This window comes from Mustela putorius, unplaced genomic scaffold (genome assembly GCF_011764305.1).
Source record: "Mustela putorius furo isolate JIRA1106 unplaced genomic scaffold, ASM1176430v1.1 tig00003838_pilon_pilon_pilon, whole genome shotgun sequence".
NCBI lineage: Eukaryota > Metazoa > Chordata > Mammalia > Carnivora > Mustelidae > Mustela > Mustela putorius.
Genome location: NW_025421991.1, coordinates 246,909 through 271,692, shown reverse-complemented (window position 1 = coordinate 271,692; position 24,784 = coordinate 246,909).

The window sequence follows — 24,784 nt, the reverse complement described above, 5'->3', positions numbered from 1 at the left end:
ACCCTGCAATGCTTCTGAGCAATCAGGAGTCCCATCCCAAAAGAAAGAAAAGAGAAAGAGAGAAAAAAGAAAAAGAAAGAGAGAGAGAGAGAAGATAAAAGAGAAGGCTCAGCCCTTCTGGGCCCCAAGATAAGATTTATGAAGTCTACAAACAACTTATAAAAGTAGTTGACAAAGTAGTTGCATATATATATATATATATTTATTTAATATATATATAAGCAAAAATGAAAAAAAAAACATCAACAAGAACCCCAAGTATAAGATTTATATACTACCAAGACAAACACAAATACATAGAAACAGTGGCAGAAGAAAAAGTTAGGAGAGTGGTTAGAAATTCTCAGTGTGGGCAAGAAAGTTTATTTGAGTCTTCATGGATGTATCTTGATATCTTTGTTAAAGGACTCAACTCCCCCTAAGATAAAAGGGGATTAAAAATTGGTTTACCTATAGGGGCAGCATTGATTGGGGAAAAGGGATTACCTTGAAGTTTAACTTTTTATTAATATTAAAAGATAAAAATTCTATATGAATATTAAAAAGTAAAAATAAAAAAGAATAAACTGAATTAAACTAAACTAAAATTTAAAAAAATAAATAAACAAAACTGGAAGAAATAGAAAGCCTGAACAGACCCATAACCAGGAAGGAGATTGAAACAGTCATTAAAAATCTCCAAACAAACAAAAGCACAGGGCCAGATGGCTTCCTGGGGGAATTCTACCAAACATTTAAAGAAGAACTAATTCCGGGGCGCCTGGGTGGCTCAGTGGGTTAAGCCGCTGCCTTCGGCTCAGGTCATGATCTCGGGGTCCTGGGATCAAGTCCCGCATCGGGCTCTCTGCTCAGCAGGGAGCCTGCTTCCCCCTCTCTCTGTGCCTGCCTCTCCATCTACTTGTGATTTCTCTCTGTCAAATAAATAAATAAAATCTTAAAAAAAAAAAAGACAAGAACTAATTCCTATTCTCCTGAAACTGTTCCAAAAAATAGAAACGGAAGGAAAACTTCCAAACTCATTTTATGAGGCCAGCATCACCTTGATCCCAAATCCAGACAAGGATCCCATCAAAAAAGAGAGCTATAGACCAATATCCTTGATGAACACGGATGCGAAAATTCGCAACAAAATACTAGCCAATAGGATTCAACAGTACATTAAAAGGATTATTCACCACGACCAAGTGGTATTTATTCCAGGGCTGCAAAGTTATTCAACATTGGCAAATCAGTCAATGTGATACAACACATCAATAAAAGAAAGAACAAGAAACATAGGATACTCTCAATAGGTGCTGAAAAAGCATTTGACAAAGTACAGCATTCCTTCCTGATCAAAACTCTTCAAAGTGTAGGGATAGAGAGCACATACCTCAATATCATCAAAGCCATCTATGAGAAACCCACCGCAATATCATTCTCAATGGAGAAAAGCTGAAAGCTTTTCCGCTAAGGTCAGGAACACGGCAGGGATGTCGATTATCACCACTGCTATTCAACATACTACTAGAAGTCCTAGCCTCAGCAGTCAGACAACAAAAGGAAATTAAAGGCATCCAAATTGGCAAAGAAGAAGTCAAATTATCACTCTTCACAGATGATATGATACTATATGTGGAAAACCCAAAATACTCCACTCCCAAACTGCTAGAACTTGTATAGGAATTCAGTAAAGTGTCAGGATATAAAATCAATGCACAGAAATCAATTGCACTTCTCTACACGAACAACAAGACAGAAGAAAGAGAAATTACGGAGTCAATCCCATTTATAATTGCACCCAAAACCATAAGATACCTAGGAATAAACCTAACCAAAGAGGCTAAGAATCTATACTCAGAAAACTATAAAGTACTCATAAAAGAAATTGAGGAAGACACAAAGAAATGGAAAAATGTTCCATGCTCCTGGATTGGAAGAATAAATATTATGAAATGTCTATGCTACCTAAAGCAATCTACACATTTAATGCAATTCCTATAAAAGTACCATCCATCTTTTTCAAAGAAATGGAACAAATAATCCTAAAATTTATATGGAACCAGAAAAGACCTAGAATAGCCAAAGGGATATTGAAAAAGAAAGCCAGAGTTAGTGGCATCACAATTCTGGACATCAAGCTCTATTACAAAGCTGTCATCATCAAGACAGCATGGTACTGACACAAAAACAGAAACGTAGATCAATGGAACAGAATAGAGAGCCCAGAAACAGACTCTCAACTCTATGGTCAACTAATCTTCAACAAAGCAGGATAGAATGTCCAATGGAAAAAAGACAGCCTCTTCAATAAATGGTGTTGGGAAAATTGGACAGCCACATGCATAAAAATGAAATTGGACCATTTCCTTATGCCACACACGAAAATAGACTCAAAATGGATGAAGGACCTCAATGTGAGAAAGGAATCCATCCAAATCCTTGAGGAGAACACAGGCAGCAACCTCTTCGACCTCAGCCACAGCAACATCTTCCTAGGAACATCGCCAAAGGCAAGGGAAGCAAGGGCAAAAATGAACTACTGGGATTTCATCAAGATCAAAAGCTTTTGCACAGCAAAGGAAACAGTTAACAAAACCAAAAGACAACTGACAGAATGGGAGAAGATATTTGCAAATGACATATCAGATAAAGGACTAGTGTCCAAAATCTATAAAGAACTTAGCAAACTCAACACCCAAAGAACAAATAATCCAATCAAGAAATGGGCAGAAGACATGAACAGACATTTCTGCAAAGAAGACATCCAGATGGCCAACAGACACATGAAAAAGTGCTCCATATCACTCGGCATCAGGGAAATACAAATCAAAACCACAATGCGATATCACCTCACACCAGTCAGAATGGCTAAAATCAACAAGTTAGGAAATGACAGATGCTGGCGAGGATGCGGAGAAAGGGCAACCCTCCTACACTGTTGGTGGGAATGCAAGCTGGTGCACCACTCTGTAAAACAGCATGGAGGTTCCTCAAAATGTTGAAAATAGAACTGCCCTATGACCCAGCAATTGCACTACTGGGTATTTACCCTAAAGATACAAATGTAGTGATCCGAAGGGGCATGTGCACCCGAATGTTTATAGCAATAATGTCCACAATAGTCAAACTACGGAAAGAACCTAGATGTCCATCAACAGATGAATGGATAAAGAAGAGGTGGTATATATACACAATGGAATACTATGCAGCCATTAAAAGAAATGAAATCTTGCCATTTTTGACAACATGGATAGAACTAGAGCGAATCATGCTTAGCGAAATAAGTCAAGCAGAGAAAGACAACTATCATATGATCTCCCTGATATGAGGAATTGGTGATGCAACATGGGTGCTTAAGTGGGTAAGAGAAGAATCAATGAAACAAGATGGGATTGGGAGGGAGACAAACCATAGGTGACTGTTAATCTCACAAAACAAACTGAGGGTTGCTTGGTGGGAAGGGGGTTGGGAGAAGGGGGGTAGGGTTATGGACATTGGGGGGGGGTGTGCTTTGGTGAGTGCTGTGGGGTGTGTGGACCTGGCGATTCACAGACCTGTACCCCTGGGGATAAAAATATATGTTTATAAAAAATAACAAATTAAAAAAAAAGAAAATGTCTCTAAGTATTTATATTTAATTTGCTAACAATTTCTCATTCTGTTATTATTTCTCATTCCATCATTAAAGAACCAAAGCCATCTCAAAAAATATATATATATATATAAAGCAAAAGAAAAACATGGATATATGTATCAAAAAGTTCAGGTTAAAAGGTTATTATGGAATTTGATGTACTGGACATCTCACTGTGATGGTAAATAGGTTAAAAAATTATCTATATCTATATATATATATAAAAATGAACCAGAATAGTGGGAACGAATTAAAAATAAAAGTTTTATCTATGAAGTAGTGGTGGTTCTTCTCTTGTCGTTCTTTTTTTTTTTTTTTTTGTAATTTTTTTTTTCCTGGTTGGCTTTCTGGGGGAGGGGCCTGCCACGTGGGTTTTCAGGCAATGTTCCCTGAGTTAAGTCCTCCCACCCCCCCCAAGGGGGTGGGCTCTGTGGAAACCGGTTTTTCAGGCTTTTATTCTCTGGAGGTTTCTACATTTGTTTGTTTGGGTTTTTTTGTTGTTGCTGTTTATTTGTTTGTTTTTTTCTCTCTCCCTGACAACTTTTGATGGTTTTTCGAGGTTTAGAGGAAAGCAAACTGCACCCAGATGTCCCTCTCAGAGAGAAGCCTAAGTCTGTTCCCCTCTGGGTGTTGCAGAGCACATAAGTTCCCTCTTGGCCACTGGCAGAGCACATTCCAAGTAGTGGTCCCTGGGGACACAGGAACTCCTGCTTGTACCCAAAACTACCACTGTGGGGCTGTCTTGGCAGCTTTGGACTGCCAGAGAGGTTCCAAGCAGCAATCACACACTGAGATTTTCCCCCTGGCCGGGGCTGGCAAGGCTCCCAGCCCCTCATGGGAGCTGCACCCCACGTGCTCTCAGGCACGCTGGCGGCTCAGGGACCAAGACCCGGTTTCTCCACCGCACTCTTTGACTCAGCACCAGAGGTAGCTGTCCTGGATCCGGGGACTTAAGCCCCTGTCCCTAACCACCTTGATTCCCACAATTTCCCCCCATGATCCTTTGCTCTTTTTGAGTGCTTTCAACCAGACTCCAAGTTAATGCTGGTCCCCAGATGCACGGTACTCTCGTACTGGGGTATTACTATCCAATGGGTCGCCTTTGGTGGCTTTTGTTTATCTTCTGATATCAGTCCAACGTTCCCACTCTGCTTTACCTGTCCACTTTCGTCTTCTGTCCCTGTAGAGATCCAGACGTGTATATTTCTGATCTCAGGCTGATTTCATGGTTGATTGGAGTTCTTTGGTAGGTAATCAGCTCACTTTAGAGTACAGGTTGAAATGGCACCTCCTCCTACTCCCCTGCCTTCTTGTCTCCCTCCTCATAGCAGTAATTTAAAAATACTACTTTCTTTGAAGATTCTAGGTTCGTGCTTTTTTTTTTTTAACATAAAATGATTATTAAAGCTATTTCTGATGCTTTTTGGGGTGGATTCCTGATTTGAAGTGTCATACAGTTTCTGGTCATTTTCTATGCTCCTAACACAGATTGCCATCCCCCATAAAACTGTATGTCCTTCCTTGAAGAACACAAATAGAAAGTGATCTGTCAAATATTAAAAATGGAAACACCTAGTTTGGAATTACACAGGGCAGTTCAAGTAGGGAAGTAGATTCCTAAACCTAAAAGCATTGGCAATTATACACAGATGTAGTGACAACACAACCACAAAAATAAGCTTGAGTTTAAAAAAAAATCCATTTAACACTTACAGTAAAGGTGCTGAAGTTTCATTTAGAGAAATTGCAAATAACTCTCCTTTATTTAAATGTAATTAGGCAGTGATTACAAACTCTGATTATTTCGGATTTGTGTATTTTGTAAATAAGGAACACCTTTATATGCTAATTACGTAGTTCTATTCCTATGTGTCCATCCCATCTACCAGTAATCTATACTTTCTATATATATGCTGTTTTCTAAGACACAAACCCTAGTGCATAATAGACACATAAGACTCCAGTATATGCCTCTATGGAATCAGATTCTTGCAGAAAAGGTTTCCTTCTTTCTGTTCCTTTTCTTTAAAACAATTATTTGTTTTATTTTTCATTGTAGAAGTAACAGCTTTTTATCAGCAAGGGATATGCCACGTCAGAAATGTAGTACTTTTCACATAGCATTCCATATAATATTGATTTGTTGCTGCTCTGTTTTTACTACATAAATTCAGCCCACATCCGCTGAAGAGAAGGTATGGAAAAACCACATATTTGTTAGTAGAGTCTTGGCATTTGAATTTTACACATCCTTCAAGCTTGCAAGGCAACGTGCTGTTAAATGTACAAAGCTCAGTACATCTAATATAAAGAGTTCAAGGGCTGACTGCTGAATCTAATCTAAGTGCCAGTTTCCAAAGACTTTTCATCCCTGGGCTTTGCTGACAGGCTCTCATCTATAGTTCATCTGTCCTTTTCAATGTATGTACAGTAGCAGTTGGGGCTGTGTAATTTTCCTTCTGCTAGAAAGGTATTGATTGCTCAGGAATTATTGTCAGCATTTTAAAATAAAATATGCTTTACTTTTATCATCAGAGGGAGAAGTATATTGTATATTGTAATTTACTGCTGCTAACTCTAGATCTGCAGGTTTGTTGCTTCAGTGATTTAGTGGATTCTCTATAGATAGTTTTTTATATTTCTAATTTGAATGTATATCTGCAGTGTGCATTTAATGTTAGGCAATTTTCAGCAAGGCATGAAGGTTCTGGCACTACAAAGCTGAAAACTGAAGGGATTGTGTGGCTCTGAGGACAGGTGATAAGGTAACTGAGCCATTGGAAAATAAAATTCAGAAACACATGAACATAAAGGTCATAGTGAGAAAAGATAGCTGGGTAGATATCTCTCAGAGAATACCAGGGGCAAAAGCAAACTTGCAAACAACTTAACAAAATACCCTTAACCAACTTAGTTCTCATATGTTAATTACATGTTGACAGCAAGGTAAAATTCCATTTTTTTCTTTAATCCTCACAGTGACCTCCTTAGTGATGTCAATATGTGGATATTTATTTTTACTTTTTTTAAAATTTATTTATTTTCAGAAAAACAGTATTATTTTTTCACCACACCCAGTGCTCCATGCAATTCGACCCCTCTCTAATACCCACCACGTGGTACCCCGACCTCCCACAACTCCGCCACTTCAAACCCCTCAGATTGTTTTTCAGAGTCTGTAGGCTCTCATAATTCACCTCCCCTTCCAATTTCCCCCAACTCCCTTCTCCTCTCTAACACCCCTTGTCCTCCATGATATTTGTTATGCTCCACAAATAAGAGAAACCATATGATAATTGTCTCTCTCTGCTCCACTGATTTCACTCAGCATAATCTCTTCCAGTCCTATCCATGTTGCTACAAAAGTTGGGTATTCATCCTTTCTGATGGAGGCATAATCGTCCATAGTGTATATGGACCACATCTTCCCTATCCATTCATCTGTTGAAGGGCATCTTGGTTATTTCCATAGTTTGGCGACCGTGGCCATTGCTGCTATAAACATTGGGGTACAGATGGCCCTTATTTTCACTACATCTGTATCTTTGGGGTAAATACCCAGGAGTACAATTGCAGGGTCATAGGGAAGTTCTATTTTTAATTTCTTGAAGAATATTCACACTGTTCTCCGAAGAGGCTGCACCAACTTGCATTCCCACCAACAGTGTAAGAGGGTTCCCCTTTCTCCACATCCTCTACAACACATGTTGTTTCCTGTTTTGTTAATTTTGGCCATTCTAACTGGTGTAAGGTGAAATCTCAATGTGGTTTTTATTTGAATCTCCCTGAGGGCTAATGATGATGAACATTTTTTCATGTGTCTGCTAGCCATTTGTATGTCTTGATTGGAGAAGTGTCTGTTCATATTTTCTGCCCATTTTTTGATATGCTTGCCTGTTTCGTGTGTTTTGAGTTTGAGGAGTTCATTATAGATCCTGGATATCAACCTTTTGTCTGTACTGTCATTTGCAAATATCTTCTCCCATTTCGTGGGTTGCCTCTTTGTTTTTTTGATGGTTTCCTTTGCTGTGCAGAAGCTTTTGATTTTGATGAAGTCCCAAAAGTTTATTTTCACTTTCGTTTCCTTTGCCTTTGGAGACATATCTTGAAAGAAGTTGCTGTGGCTGATATCAAAGGGATTACTGCCTATGTTCTCCTCTAGGATTATGATGGATTCCTGTCTCATGTTGAGGTTTTTTATCCATTTTGAGTTTATCTTTGTGTACCGTGTAAGAGAATGGTCAAGTTTCATTCTTCTACATTATAGCTGTCCAGTTTTCCCAGCACCATTTATTGAAGAGATTGTCTTTTTTACACTGTATATTTTTCCTGTTTTGTCGAAGATTAATTGACCATGGAGTTGAGGGTCCATATCTGGACTCTCTACTCTGTTCCACTGGTCTATGTGTCTGTTTTTATGCCAGTACCATGCTGTCTTGGTGATCACAGCTTTGTAATAAAGCTTGAAATCAGGTAACGTGATGCCCCCAGTTTTATTTTTGTTTTTCAACATTTCCTTAGCAATTCGGGGTCTCTTCTGATTCCATACAAATTTTAATATTATTTGCTCCAGCTCTTTTTTTTTTTAAGATTTTATTTATTTATTGGACAGAGAGAGATCACAGTAGGAGAGAGGAAGGGAAGAGATCACAGAGAGAGGAAGGGAAGCATGCCCCCTGCCGAGCAGAGAGCCCAATATGGGACTCAATCCCAGGACCCTGAGATCATGACCTGAGCCGAAGGCAGCGGCTTAACCCACTGAGCCACCCAGGCGCCCCTGCTCCAGCTCTTTAAGAATACCGGTGGAATTTTTATCAGAATGGCATTAAAAGTATAAATTGCTCTAGGCAGTATAGACATTTTAACAATGTTTATTCTTCTAATCCAAGAGCATGGAATGGTCTTTCATCTTTTTGTGTCTTCTTCAATTTCTTTCATGAGTGTTCTTTAGTTTCTCTAGTACAGATCCTTTACCTCTTTGGTTAGGTTTATTCCCAGGTATCTTATGGTTTTGGTGCTATAGTAAATGGAATCGATTCTCTAATTTCCCTTTCTGTATTTTCATTGTTAGTGTATAAGAAAGCCACGGATTTCTGTACATTGAATTTGTATTCTGCCACGTTGCTGAATTGCTGTATGAGTTCTAGTATTTTGGGGGTGGAGTCTTTTGGGTTTCCATATAAAGAATCATGTCATCTGTGAAGAGAGAGAGTTTGACTTCTTCATTACCAATTTGGATACCTTTTATTTCTCTTTATTGTCTGATTGCTGTTGCTAGGACTTCTAATACTATGTTGAACAAGAGTGGTGAAAGTGGGCATGCTTGTCTTGTTCCTGATCTCAACAGGAAGCGTACAAGCTTTTTCCCATTGAAGATGATTTTTGCTGTGGTTATTTCATAGATAGATTTGATGAGGTTCAGGAATATTCCCTCTATCCCTATACTTTGAAGCATTTTAATCAGGAACGGATGCTGTATTTTGTCAAATGCTTTTTCTGCATCAATTGAGAGGACGATGTGGTTCTTCTCTCTTCTCATATTAATTTTTTGTATCTCACTGATTGATTTGCGAAAGTTGAACCATCCTTGTAGCCCAGGGATGAATCCCACCTGGTCATGGTGGATAATCTTTTTAATGTGCTGTTGTATCTTGTTTGCTAGCATCTTGTTGAGAATCTTAGCATCCATATTCATCAGTGCTATTGGTCTAAAATTCTCCTTTTTGGTATGGTCTTTGCCTGCTTTGGGGATTAGGGTAATGCTGGATTCATAGAAAGAGTCTGGAAGTTTTCCTTCTGTGTCAATTTTTTGAAACAGCTTCAAGAGTATAGGTGTTATTCCTTCTTTCAGTCTTTGGAAGAATTCCCCAGGGAATCTGTCAGGTCCTGGGCTCTTGTTTTTGGGGACGTTTTTAACCACTGCTTCAATCTCGTTATTAGATATCGGTCTATTCAGGTTGTTGATTTCTTCCTGCCTCAATTTTGGTAGTTTATAGTTTTCCAGGAATGCATCCATTTCATCTAGGTCGCTAAGCTTATTGGCATATAACTGTTGATAATAACTTCTGATGATTGTTTCTACTTCCTTGGTGTTCATTGTGATCTCTCCCTTTTCATTCCTAATTTTATAAATTTGGGCTTTCTCTCTTTTCTTTTGGATTAGTGTGGCCAATGTTTTATCGACCTTATTGATTCTTTCAAAAATCCAGCTTCTAGTTTCATTGATACGTTCTACTGTGTCTCTGGTTTCTACCTCATTGATCTCAGCTCTAAGCTTGATGATTTCCCTTCTTATGTATGGATTTATTTTGATTTGTTGTTGATTCTCCAGTTATTTAAGGTGTAGAGACAGCTGGTGTATTCTAGATTTTTCAATTTTTTTGAGGGAGGCTTGGATGGCTATGTATTTCCCCCTTAGGACCGCCTTTGCTGTATCCCATAGGTTTTGGACAGAAGTGTCTTCATTCTCATTGGTTTCCATGAATTGTTTCAGTTCTTCTTTGATCTCCTGGTTGATCTAAGCATTATTAAGCAAGGTGGTCTTTACCTTCAGGTGTTTGAGTTCCTTGGGAACTTTTCCTTGTGATTGAACTCCAGTTTCAAAGCATTGTGATCTGAGAATATGCAGGGAATAATCTCAGTCTTTTGGTATCGATTGAGTCCTGATTTGTGACCCAGTATGTGGTCTATTCTGGAGAAGGTTCCATGTGCTCCTGAGAAGAATGAGTATTCTGTTGTTTTAGGGTGGAATGTTCTGTATATATCTATGAGGTCCATCTGGTCCAATGTATCATTCAATGCTCTTGTTTCTTTATTGATTTTCTGCTTCAATGATCTGTCTATTTCTGAGAGAGGCGTGTTAAGATCTCCTGCGATTAGTGTATTCATATCAATATGACTCTAGATCTTAAGAGTTTTCTTAAGTAATTGGCTGCTCCCATATTGGGAGCATTGATATTTACAATTGTTAGATCATCTTGGTGGATAGTCCGTTTAAGAATGATGTAGTCTTGGGCGCCTAGGTGGCTCAGTGGGTTAAGCCACTGCCTTCGGCTCACATCAGGAACTCAGGGTACTGGGATCGAGTCCCACATTGGGCTCTCTGCTCAGTGGGGAGCCTGCTTCCCTCTCTCTCTCTCTCTCTCTCTCTCTCTGCCTGCCTCTCCATCTACTTGTGATTTCTCTCTGTCAAATAAATAAATAAAATCTTAAAAAAAAAAAAAGTATTCTTGGCTGCATGTTCTTCTCATTTAGTTCCCTGAATATATCTTGCCCGCCTCTTCTGGCTTGCCAGGTCTCTGTGGACAGGTCTGACGTTATTCTGATGGGCTTACCACTTTAAGTAAGGAGCCTCTTTGCCCTGGCGGCTTTCAAGAGATTATACCTACAATTATAATTCCTGAATTTGACTATCAGGTGTCGTGATGTTTTTTTTGGAATGTATAATCTTGGGTGGAGACCGTTCAGCCTCTAGTACATGAACGCTGGTTCCATTCGCAAGATTGGGAAAATTTTCATGAAGGACTTGTTCCACTATATCTTCTAGACTTCTTTCTTTCTCCTCCCCTTCAGGGATTCCAATAATTCTGACATTGGAACACTTCATGGCATCATTTCTTTCCCTGATTCTGTTTTCGTGGTTTCTAAGCTGTTTGTTCCACACTTCCTCCTGATCCTTTCTCTCTATCTGTTTGTCTTCCAGATCACTAATTCTATCTTCTGTCTAAATTACCCTAGCTTTGAGAGAGTTTAGATTAGATTGGAACTCATTGAGAGCATTGTGAACCTCCTCCCTGGTAGCTTTAAGCTCTGCCCCAACATTGTGGACATCCTGTCTGGCCGCTTTCAGTTCAGCCATAATCAATTCTGTTTGGTCATCCATGGCTTTCTCCAACCTAGCTATTGACTGGATAATTGTTAGCCTGAATTCTCTTTCCGACATATTATCTATGTTGATAGCCATTAGCTCTGTTGCAGAAGGTCCATCCTCTGTATTTTTCTTCTGTTGGGCATTCTTCCTCCTAGTCATTTTGGTGGGAGATGACTGAACAGATGTAGCTGGATGTATCAACTGTGGTGCAGTCAAGGTGCACCCTGGAACACTTCTGAGCAATCAGGATTCCCCACCCAAATGAGAGACAAAAGAAAAGAAAAATAAAAATAAAAAAAGATGAAAAAAAAAGAGAGAGAGAGAGAGGAATGAAAGGGAAAATGAAAGAATAGGTTCAGCCCAGATGGGCCCCAAGGTAAGATTTATGAAGTAGACAAACAAAAAGAGATAAAAAGACTGATAGAAGTATATGACAAGAGAAATATATATATATATATATATATATATATATATATATATATATATATATGCAAATAAAGAACGAACCTCATCAAAAAGAACTCCAAGAGTAAAATTTATATGCTATCAGAACATACACAAAAACACAGAAACACTGGTGGAAGAATATGGGAGAGTTCTTATAAATTCTCAGTGTGTGCGAGGAAGGGTGTTTTGATTCTTCCTGGATGTATCTTCATATCTTTGTTAAAGGACTCAACTTTCCTAAGATAAATGGGATTAAAAATTGGTTTACCTATAGGGGTAGTATTGATTGGAGAAAGGGGATTACTTTGAAGTTTAACTCTATATGAATATTAGAGGATAAAAATAAAAAGGAATACATTAGACTAAACTAAACTAAGATTAAAAAAAAATTCAAAAAATAAAAATGCAAAAGAAAAACATAGGTGTATGTATCAAAAAGTTCAGGTTAGAAAGGTATTATGGAATTTGATGTACTGTACAGCTCACTGTGCTGGTAAATAGGTTAAAAAACATCACCTATGTGTAAAAAAAAAATGAACTGGAATAGTGGGAACAAGTGAACAATAGAAGTTTTCCTATGAAGTAGTGGTTGTTCTCTTGTAGTCCTTTTTTTTTCTCTCTCTCTCTCTCTTTTTTTTTTTTCTTTCTTGGTTTGTTTTCTGGGGGAGGGGCCTGTACATGGCTGTTTCTTGAGGATGTTACCTGTCTGGGATTCTAGAGAAATGCATTTTTCAAGTGGTGATCTGCTAAGTTGGGTGGTCATTATTGGAAAAGATGATATTTAGGAATTCTAATGGGGCACCTGGGTGGCTCAGTTGGTTAAGCACAAGACTCTTGATTTTGGCTCAAGTCATGACCTCAGGGTTGTTAGCTCAAGTTCCAGGTTGGCTCCACGCTGGGTGTGGAGTCTGCTTGAGTTTCTCTCTCTCTCTTTTCCTCTGCCCCTAACCCTCTTCTCTCTCTGAAATAATAATAATAATAAACAATAATAAAGAAGACAAGAAGAAGAAGAAGAAGAAATTCACAATGGGAAAAATTAAATTCCCTTAAAAATATTTGAATAGGGGCACCTGGGTGGCTCAGTGTGTTGAGGCCTCTGCCTTCAGCTCAGGTCATGATCCCCGGGTGCTGGGATCGAGCCCCACATCAGGGTCTCTGCTCAGCGGGGAGCCTGCTTTCACCTCTGTCTCTGTCTGCCTACCTCTCTGCCTACTTGTGATCTCTGCCTGTCAAATAAATAAATAATATCTTAAAAAAATATTTGAATAGCAGGAGAGATATTAAATGGGTAAATTAAAGAAAGGGAGATAAATATACTAAAAATATAAAAGCAAGGTAAAATCAGACATTTATGAATGTAAACTAAAAATCTCAGAGTTTGGAGATATCCTTTTCTGTCTAATCAATTGTTTTGCCTATCTCTTTACCCGAGGGTTTGGGATGTGCCATTCAAATAGCAGAGCATTTTCTTTTCTTTTATTTGAAATTATTATAATACTTGAAAATAAACTGTTTACAGCCTCAATGTCTAATAGACTCTATTACCAAGGCAGGGACTTAATTCCTTCTTCTCTATCTCTGTGTCATTTCTCTCATCCAACTCCATGTGCCAGGCAATCTTAGACATCCATTAACCACAAAATATGTCTTACCCAAATGTGAATTGGGTCAAGGCATGGTTCATTACTCATTTTGAAAAGCTACTGTAAAATGTACAAAACCTAATTTTGTTGCCACCTAGATTATTACAAAAAAATAATTAAATGCTGAGACTAGGGGATAAATGTGCCTTTTGAAGGAAGAAACACCTGTGCCAGATAGGCTGTGACTCACACCAGGATGAGACAATAGCAAGATATTTGCCTGATGGGAGTTTGCATTATTTGTGTTTTCTGATATTTTCAGTAAACTGCATCTTACTTCTAATTATTTGTGAGAAATGAAATGAATTTTTGAAATCCCTCCAGCTTTTAAAATCAAACCTGATATATGAAGCTATTTGTGCAAAATATCTTTTTCAACTCATGTAGCCTTAAAATATTCCAATTCCAAACCACAGAAGATTCAAATAGAACTGTCAAATCTCACTTATTCTTTCTGCTACTCTGTATGCTCTGCAAGCACAGCCTTTGAATCCAATAAGTTAATACTTGAGATGTTTAGCAGTCTGCTCTGTTGCAACTCTTGTATTTTTAAGGACACAATATACAGTAAGATTTTATATGGGGAATAAACAATCTTTGAAGTAGATGATTTCAAAGTTTGAGTGCTTTAGCCCTTCACTGAATGCAGTAAATTTGAGGTAGATTGTAAGCCCATTCATACTTTGGCTTTTATAATGCTTAACAGCTTTCAGCAACTACAAATCATTATGCAAATATAATAGAATCATAGTTTATGCAATAAAATTCTTATCATTTTTAATTAAAAAAATAAAATGTATATCTCTCTATGTAGGTTAATCATAAATATGTATCTGCCAACTATTTTTTCGCCTAATGGAACACCCCAAATTTTACTGTATTAATTCATTTGGTACTTAGAATGATCGTGGCTTAATACAGACTGATTGAAACATCATACAGTTCACTTCAAAAGATTCATTGGCTTCCTTAAAAGCTTTTATAGCATCATCCTACAAGGTGTATTAAAAATAAAAAGTAGGTTTAGAGTAATTGTAAATCAGCCATTTAATAAGATTTGAAAATCCTACATAGAGAGTTAGTGATATCAAAATATTTTTTCTGAACATTAAAAAGAAAAGGTTTCTAATTAAGTTTATAATGAAATTAACTGCTGGAGAGAATCAGTGCATGGGACTTACTGGGCCAAATTCGTTTAAAGGTGTCTTAACCTTCATTTTGCCTGCTCTGTCACTATTCTGTATTAATGTAGCAGATGAAACCTGTAAGCAAACATTAGAAAACACATTTTATAAGATGAATTCTCTTCATTTCTAGGCCAATTCAATAATTAATTTATAAATCTACTACAAACTTAACAGCACTATGCTTTTGTTTAAGTCCATAATGGAAGATATTCCATTCTTACATGCTCTTTTATATGTCACAGTTTCTGCTGTTGTACTTTACATAATCTAAAATTAAGCTGTGGTGTATAAACAATGAATTCTGGAACAGAAAAGAAATTAAAAAAAAGAAAGAAAAAAAGAAAAACATAAAATTAAACATTTTTTGGTTGACTGATTTATATTGAATAATATCTTTGGTTACTTTGTTTGAATTAAGCAACAGGGTAAAATTTGCATACATGAAGATAAGACAATAGGAATTCTGCTCTTGTTAAAACAATGTTTTTAGGGGTGCTTGGGTGGCTCAGTAGGTTAAACTTCTGCCTTCAGCTCAGGTCATGGTCTCAGGGTCTTGTGATCAAGATCCTTGCTGTGCTCTCTGCTCAGCATGGGGCCTGCTTGTTGTGCTCTCTCTCTGTGTCAAATAAATAAAATCTTAAAATAAATGTTTTTAGTTGGTGTTTTTCAGTCAATGATACTGCAATGATTGCTGGGGTTATAAAATATGTTCTTCATTTTTTTGCATATGCACAAAAATGGTCATATTTAAAAGATTCTTGATGTAAGGTCCTGGCAGAAAGGATTCATGAAGATTTACTCTCCTCTGTTGTATTCATTTACCTTTGTAAATGAAATAAATGTATCCCCAGTCTATCTTCACTAATTTTAATTTGACTCAAACTTGATAAACTTTCTACAAATGCTACAGCATTCCATTAGAATAGTCCAAAATATTAGGCTTTTTACATAAATGTTATTCCTCTTTTATGGGCCATCTTGCAAAGCATTTTATATTTAGTGTTTCAGTTATATATTTATATTTTATCAGCATTTTCTACTTTTGTAAATTGTGTAACTCTTGGCCCTACTATATCACTGTGTCCAGAACATAATACTTCACCAAACCTTAATCCTAAAGTTTGTGGAATGCATGAATTTGGCTATTATTATTGTGGGTTGCTTTTGAGAGAAAGAATATGTTCTGTTTTTTTGTTTGTTTGTTTGTTTTTGTGTTTTTTTTGTTTTTTGTTTTTTTTTCCCTGTGGCAGTCACAAAACTAAACTCCTCTCACCTTCACCATGACCTCTCATTGCACTTGATTGATTGATTTCCTGTTTAAGGTTACTGGATTTAGAGACCATAAGGTTATAAATGGGGACAGCTCAAATCTGTGCACAACAAAAGCACTGGATTTTTCAGATTTGGAGAGGGATTGCAGGGAGGTTTTTGTCACTTAGACCTTCTTAAAATCAAACTGTTTTTTTATGTGCAATCTCATATTTGTTTTATGTTCTTCTTGATTCATCATTTATTTTGGGCACAATGAAATTATTTGTACAGGTATGATGTATAATTTAGCATATTAAATGCATAGCTAAAGATTTAATATGTCACAGTTTTTAAACAGTGGAATGGATATACAAACATACAGCCTTAATGTATTCCATTTAATCTAATTATGTTTCATGGCAGTTTCATAATTTGAGATTTCAAAATTGGTAATTGAAATAATCAAAGTCAATTTTAAGATCACAGTGAAGAATGACTATTAAAGTTTATATGACAGATTATTTACAATGTTTTCATCTATTTCTATTCAAATTTGTGTATTTATGGGAAGATCCTTATGGCAAGATTATGACAGCTGAGTGAGAAAATAATTATCCTGTTTGTCATGACTGAGGTGATGTTTCTAGGAAGCATGACAGTGTCATCCACCTCAAGAGGGTGATCAGACATCAGGATAACTTGACCTTGTCAGCATATTCCATGAAGTAGAAGGAAAACTTAAGTATTAATCTGTAGAAATGTGTCTTATTATATATACAGAGGACCCAAGTTTGTATTGACATGTTGAAGTAAACAATATTCACAGTCTAGGCTTGACATTGTTTCCAAGTGTTCCAATCTACTTTTTGAACTGTTACAGCTTCCTTTCTTCTTTCCTCCCACTTTCCCTCCCTCCATTCTTTCCACTATTTCTTCTTCATTTCTCCTTTTCTTTTCCTCCCTTTCCTCCTCCTTTCTCTTCTTCCTAATTGTCAAAACCCTCTTATGATTGAAAACATGGAATTTTGGTTCTTTAAAAAGAAAAAGAAAGAAAGAAAGAATAAGACCTTAGCAAGTGGGAAAAATTAGAAGAAGAATTCATATGATTGAAGAATCTGTAACAGATAAATCCAGTAAAGTGAGAAATGGTCTATCCTCCCCCTACCCAAGTACCTTTAGATCCAACAAGAGAGATTCTGCTGAATAGATTCTTAGAGTAGTCTCCCTGACCCCACTTCCTGGTATCTACACCCATGTGTAATCCATCCCTTTGAGTATGGGCAGGATTGTAACTTGCTTCTATTGAAAAGAATATGAAAATAATAGGATGCATGTGATTACATGCACATGATTATATAAGATTGTAGCACCCATCTTTCTGGAGTTTCTCCTTCATTGGCTTTGAGGAAATAAGTGGACATGTTGGGGAACACAAAATGACAAGAAACTATAAATGACTTCAAGGAGTTAAGGATGACTTCCTGCTGACAGCCTACAAAAAAGAGCTTACAGTCAAGAGCCAGCAAGAAAATGAGGCCCTCACTCCCACAAACCACAAAAACCTGAATCCCACCAAAAACTTGGAAGTATATCCTTTCCCAGTTAGCTCCTATATGAAACTGAAACCTCACCTGACACTGAATCAAGCCTTGTGAGACCCTGAGGCAGAGAACACTGCTGAATTTTACCTGGGCTCATGGATCATAAAAATGGTGAGATTTTTTTTAAAAAAATGTGTTATTTTAAGCTGCTAAGTTCATGGTAATATTATGCAGTAATAGGTAAATAATACAGACTCTTTCCCTGGGTCCCCCACACAAAATACATATATATATATATATACAAACATGCATACTCAATTATATTACAGAACATGTGTGTGCTCTGTCATTCAGGTTCTGGTGCTCTGTTCTGGCATAACAAGAGCTGTAAGTCTTAACTTCTGCTCACATGACTAACTGTTCAGGCACTAAGGAATTACTCCACATTTCTTTCTTAATGTACTTCAAATAAAAGGAAATTGCATCAGGATCCCATAAGGATTCTTTTGGGTTACCAAAATCAGAGAAGAGCACTACTTCAGGGTATGGGGAAGATTTAAACAGAAGTGTTTAAGAGAGAAAACAAAACAATTAACTGTCCAATCCTTATTCCCACATAGCTTGAATACAATAGATATTGTTTAATGAAGTATTATTTCCCAGTATTTCCCAGGAGTGCTAAATATCAATTTTCTTACTTCTTGTGATATTTTGATTCACGTTGTCAGAGGTACTCACAAATTAATATAGTATTAATAAACGTTGCACCTAAGAGCTAAGGACTATATTGTAATGCTAATTAATTCACATTATTCTTAAATTTGTAAGTAAGCAGTTCCGTACATGATGTGTTATATTGAAAACTATGTAAATACTAATCACTAGAATTGGTGCTGCATCTAAAAATCCATCACCATAACCAAATTTACCAAGATTTTCTCCTATGGTATCTTCTAGGAATATTATAGTTTTGAGTGCTACATTTTAGGGTTATGATTCATTTTAATTCAATTTTTGTGAAAGGTTTAAGATCTGCATCTAGATTCATTTTTAGCATGTGAATATCTGGTTCTTCCAGCAGGATTTGTTGAAGATTATCCTTTCTTCACTGAATTGTCTTTTCTCCTTTGTCAAAGATCAGTTGATAGTGTTTGCATGGACCTGCACACAAATCTAAACCAAGTGTTGTTGCATTTTTATGTGTATAATATTTTTAAAGTTGTGACTATCCTATTACTGATATGAATGTTAAGTCGCCTATCTCTTCTTCATGTGAATGTGGAGGATTCCACTTACTTTAGAAAGTATATAAAAAAGATGTGCAACCTGGAAAAGTTAAAATAATTTCCAACATAACAAGTATTCAGCACAAAATTGAAATAACAATTTACCTTTGAAGCTAAAGATGAGGCAGCTAGTTAGCTATATGCGATATACAATCAATCACCTTATTTTCCCAGGCAAAAACAAAGACATTTGATAATAAAGTGATTGTTTAGAGCGGTGTGAAATTTACCCTAATGTGATATGAGACCAACTATCGAAATGTCAATGCTATTAAATGTTTATTTCATAATATAAATATATAACTAAATCAATAAACTGTAATTATTGAAGTTAGAGAGTTCACTTCTCTGATCATGATCGCCATCATACCCCTATCTTCTGAGTGTAAACAAGAGGTAATGTAAATGAAAAAAAGGAGAAATGATAAAAGAGGGTGCAACTTAACAGAGATCTACTAAATTCTTATGATTTGGGGTTATATTTTATTTAAATAAGTTTTTGTTCTCACAAACTTATAGCACACACTATATTTTTTTTTTGCTGTCATTGCAAAATATTGCCTTAAAAACTCAATGAAATTATTTGAAAACCCACCCCTCTTTTTTCGCACATCATCCACAAACTCTAGTTAGAGGATAACAGGAGACAGTGGGTTGACATTTATCAGAAACTATGTGCATAGTTATGCTTTTTACACCCTGTCTCCTCTCTCTGCAATTCTTACAGTTTACCTATAAAAGTTGAGGGTTGGTGAACTTAGAAATGTCATCGTGTCTCTCTGGTTTAATGTCAAAAACTACACTAAATGCTAGAGCAAAGCTTGTCAGGCCAGTTTGGCATGCACAATGAAGGACCTTAACACTTTTCATTAGAGGTTTCAGAACAAGTTTACTTGTTCATTTTGGCTCATTGCATCCCCTTTCCATAGGTAAAAATATTGTATATCTTTGTTTCATTTCATAACATATATTTTTTTCTCTGTCATTTACAGAGCCAAAATATTTTGGTGCTATTGGGAAGAAAGTCTGGCTTCACCACAGCTTACAAGAAGCACTCACTGGTAAATGCTCTGGGCCTAATTCCTTGTATTCAAATGGAGTGTATAATAATAATGGACTAATGAGGCAAACACAAAAGTAAGTAGTTAAGATGAGCCTAACTGCATGCAATTCTATATTCCTGACCTGAGGGGAAAGTGAACAACTCATTTCAAGGAGTTAAGCTTGCAGGAAAGATAAAAGCAACACCACATAAGAAGTACTTAAATGACTTTCACATACATTGGGATCTGTTGGAACCCAATTTAATCCATTGTGCCAGATGTTTATCCTCATAAGTGTTTTATAACCTCAAAAAAATTTTTTTTAATTTAAAATAACATAGAGGAAATACTTGAAGTTAATATGAAAGAGTCTTAACCCCAGAATGAAAAACAAAACAAAAAAAAAAATATTGCATATACAAGGCCACTTGATATTGTTGTTTCTAATACAATAATATTGTAAGTAAACTTTGCAATTGCAATTCAACCCTAGGAGTCTTTTCAATGTAGATATCTTCCATCCCTAAGTGGCCCATGCTCTTTATGGGAGAAGAGCTTTGTAGTATGTTTAGCATTTTGTTGCCATGGGTTTGGGACAAACTGTAATTAAGCACCTATGCAACTGAATTGCTTTTGCAAACTTTCAACCTATTCTTATAGCATAGGTGAGAAGAAACATCCTGCTGATGGTGGTTTCACATACTCTAGGTCAGTATTTTGTCCATATTATACAACATTCTTTTCATTTTGAACTGGAAAGCACATTAGAGTTTGTTAATGCCCCAGTTACCCTAGGTTACCATGGTGAATATGACTTGTTTTAAACTCCAGTAACTGGGACTAATTTTTGTGCTGTACTGTCTGAGGTCATTCAGTCCTTTAATAACCAATTATGAATGGAGGCTGTGGTTTCTCTAGGGTGTAGGTGTGATTTACCTTATTGTTGGGCTGGCAGGAAGGGCTACCAAAGATGGCGAAAGTTCCCGCCACAAGACCTGAGCTCGGACAGGAGAACAAAGGCCCAAGCAGGAATCTGAGACCCCCGCCCCGGGCTCCTGTGGACCAATGGGATCCCGATGAGCAGGAGGGATATCCAAATAAGGGAAACTTGCAAAAAGACCCCTGAGCTTTCCCCAAGACCCCTTAAAAGCCCCCTCCTCCCTGCCTTGGGCGCGACTTCCCCACTCTGCTTTCCAGAGTTGCGGAACCTCGCCCCAGGGTGCCCACCTCCTCCCACCTCCTCCCGGTGCAACTTTCTCGCCCGCCTTCACTTGGGCCCTGAAACTTCACCGGAGAGAACCTTTAATAAACCTTGCCTTACACCCACTTTGCCTGGTGTTGTGTTTATCTCGCCGGAAAAACCTTACATTTGGCGCTGAAACCCGGGAGGAGATTGAGCCCCCACCCCAGTGGGGAGACTCTCTCCTTTCCCTAGCCTGACTGGACCTGCCTTTCCGAACGCCATTTCTGAAGCCGTGGTGAGTTTCCCCCGATTCCGCGCCCCCTTCCGGAAAGCCCTGCCTTAATCACGGCCGCGTCAGGGCGGACCCCGCCGGTCACCAGGTGACCTCCGTGACTCCGAGAGGCTGGGAGACGTCTCTACCTCTACGGCAGTCGACACAGTTTTTCCTCAACCCAGTGGTGGACGAGGGGATGCCTTCCTCCAGCCCTCGGGTTGCCTGGCAACGAATCATGGGGACCTCCCAATCCAAATTCGATTCTAAAACACCCCTAGGGTGCCTGCTGGCCAATCTTAAGACCCTGGAACTGGACCAGGACTTGTGTAGGCGACGTCTCATACATTATTGTACCGTCGCTTGGCCGCAATACCAATTAGACAATCGGTCCCAGTGGCCTCCGGAAGGCACATTTGACTATCAGATTCTCATGGACCTAGGCAATTTCTGCAAACGCCAGGGCAAATGGGTCGAGGTCCCTTATGTCCAGGCTTTCTAGACCCTGCGCTCTCGCCCCTCCCTCTGCTCTCACTACTCCACCTCTCAGGTCCTCTTGGCCCGCTCCCCTCCCCCTACCCTGCCACCCACTGCTCCCAAAGACCCGGACCTCTCCTCCCCGTCTCTCCTCTCTGATTCTCCCCTCTCTGAACCTCCGGAGAGCTTCACCCACCCGCCAACGAGAGGGGCCCTGGCTCCTCTTCCTCCTCCTCCTTATCGCAATCCCCCACCCCAAGGCCCCTCTCTCCCTACGCCCCCTAATCCTCCCGCCGCTCCAACCACCCCCCTTTCGGTCCCTTCCACCCCCTCCACCCTTTCCACCCCTTCCACCTCGACTCCCGTCTCATCCCCTCAACCCCCAAAACCTGAGTCTGCTCCTGATGCGGCCCCCACGGAACCTTCCCCTACATCCCCTCCAGCCTCCCCTCCCATCTCCATCCGCACTAGGGATCGAAAACCCTCCCCTGAGTTAGTCTGCCCCCTAAGGGAGGTTGCTGGAGCTGAGGGAGTTGTTCCAGTCCATGCGCCCTTCTCTCTACAGGACCTTTCCCAAATTGAGAAGCATTTGGGCTCCTTTTCGGCCAGTCCTGATAACTATATTAAAGAATTCCAATACCTAGCCCAAGCCTATGACCTCACCTGGCATGATTTACATGTGGTCCAGACCACCACCCTCACCACAGAGGAGAGGGAACGCATCCAGGCTGCTGCCCGGGAGCACGCAGACCAGGTCCATCTCACTGATGCTGCCATGCCAGTTGGAGCCCAGGCAGTCCCAGCTGTAGAACCAGGTTGGGATTATCAGGATGGCCAAGATGGCCGCCGGCGCCGCGACCGCATGGTCCAATGTCTCATAGCTGGCATGTGGGCAGCTTCTAATAAGGCCGTTAATTATGACAAGATCAGGGAGATTGTCCAGGCCCCTGAAGAAAACCCCGCTATGTTTCTTAACCGATTGACCGAGGCCTTAACCCAGTACACTCGCTTGGATCCTGCCTCCCCTGCGGGGGCCACGGTACTGGCTACTCATTTTATTTCTCAATCGGCGCCGAATATATGGAAAAAGTTAAAGAAGGCTGAGGAGGGCCCTCACACCCCCATTTCTGACTTGGTGAAAATGGCATTTAAGGTTTTTAATTCCCGTAAGGAGGCGGCTGAGCTTAAACGACAAGCCAGACTCCAGCAAAAGGTTCAGTTGCAGACCCAAGCCTTGGTAGCAGCCCTGCGGCTGGCTGGCTCTGGGAGCCAGCAGAGAGGGGCAACCAACCACACCCCCCGGGGGCCTGTTTCAAATGCAGGGCCAAGGGACACTGGGCTCGCCAGTGCCCCAATCCAAAGCCGCCAAATCGGCCTTGCCCTCAATGCCATTTGATGGGCCACTGGAAATCTGACTGCCCTAACCTCGGGGTATCTTAGGCGCCTCAATGTGGGGGACCCCCCGAAACAGTAAGTCCGGCCTTTCAACTGCTTGGATTGGAGGACAACTGACGAAGCCCAGACTCGGCCACCCCTCTCACCTAGGCCGAGCCCAGGGTTACGCTCCAGGTAGCGGGTAAGTCCATCTCTTTTTTGCTGGACATGGGGGCTACCTACTCTGTTCTGCCTTCCTACTCGGGACTTACTCGAACCTCACCAATTACTGTTATGGGGATCGATGGGACCTCCTCCAACCCTAGGGTGACCCTTCCCCTTGCCTGTAGCCTGGATGGGTTCCCTTTCTCCCACTCGTTCCTAGTCATTCCTTCCTGCCCGGTCCCTCTACTGGGTAGGGACATTCTCCAGAAACTGAGGGCAACTATCTGTCTCTTACCTTCTTCTCCTCCCTCCACCTCAACCCGTCTCATCTTACACCTCTCCACTCCCTCAACCCCCGCTCCAGATGACCTACCTACTGTAGACCCTCAGGTGTGGGACATCTCTGAGCCCATCATCGCTTCCCACCTTACCCCGGTTAAAGTACAGCTTAAGGATAACTCTAAGTTTCCCTCTCGAGCTCAGTTTCCTATTTCCTTAGCCCACCGCCGGGGCCTGAAACCTATCATAGTACGGCTTAAAAGTCAGGGACTCCTGATCCCCATCAGTTCTCCCTGTAACAACCCTATCCTCCCAGTACGCAAGCCCTCAGGGGCTTATTGACTGGTGCAAGACCTTAGGCTTATTAATGAGGCCGTGGTCCCCCTCCACCCAGTTGTTCCTAACCCCTACACCCTATTGTCTCGCGTTCCTCCAAACACCTCTCACTTTACTGTACTGGACCTAAAAGATGCCTTTTTCACTATCCCCCTGCACCCTGATTCTTACTTTCTCTTTGCCTTCACCTGGGAGGATCCAGACACACATGTTTCTGGACAACTAACTTGGACTGTCCTACCCCAGGGGTTCAGGGATAGCCCCCACATTTTCGACCAGGCCTTGACTACAGATTTACAGCAGTGCGCCCTTAAGGCCAGCACTCTACTACAGTATGTGGATGACCTCCTCCTCTGTAACCCCTCCCTCTCGGTCTCCCAAGACGACACTTCCACCCTACTTAATTTCCTGGGGGCCAAGGGATATCGAGTCACCCCATCTAAAGCCCAATTGTGTGCCCCTTCGGTTACCTATCTGGGCATACTCCTGACTCCCACTTCTAAGTCCCTTACTGGGGACCACATAAGACTCCTCCAAGAACTCCAACCTCCCCAAACAGCGGATGAGATACTATCTTTTCTTGGGTTGGTCGGGTTCTTTAAACATTGGATTCCAAATTTCTCTATCCTGGCCCATCCTCTGTACCAGGCAGCTAAAGAGAACCCCCAGGGTCCCCTGACTGATCCCACTTCAATCCGCCAGTCATTCCTTAAGCTGAGAGACCGCCTTACCACCAGGCCAGTTTTAGCCCTACCTGATCTCTCTAAACCGTTCCATCTCTACACCGATGAGTGCTCTGGCTCTGCCACCGGCCT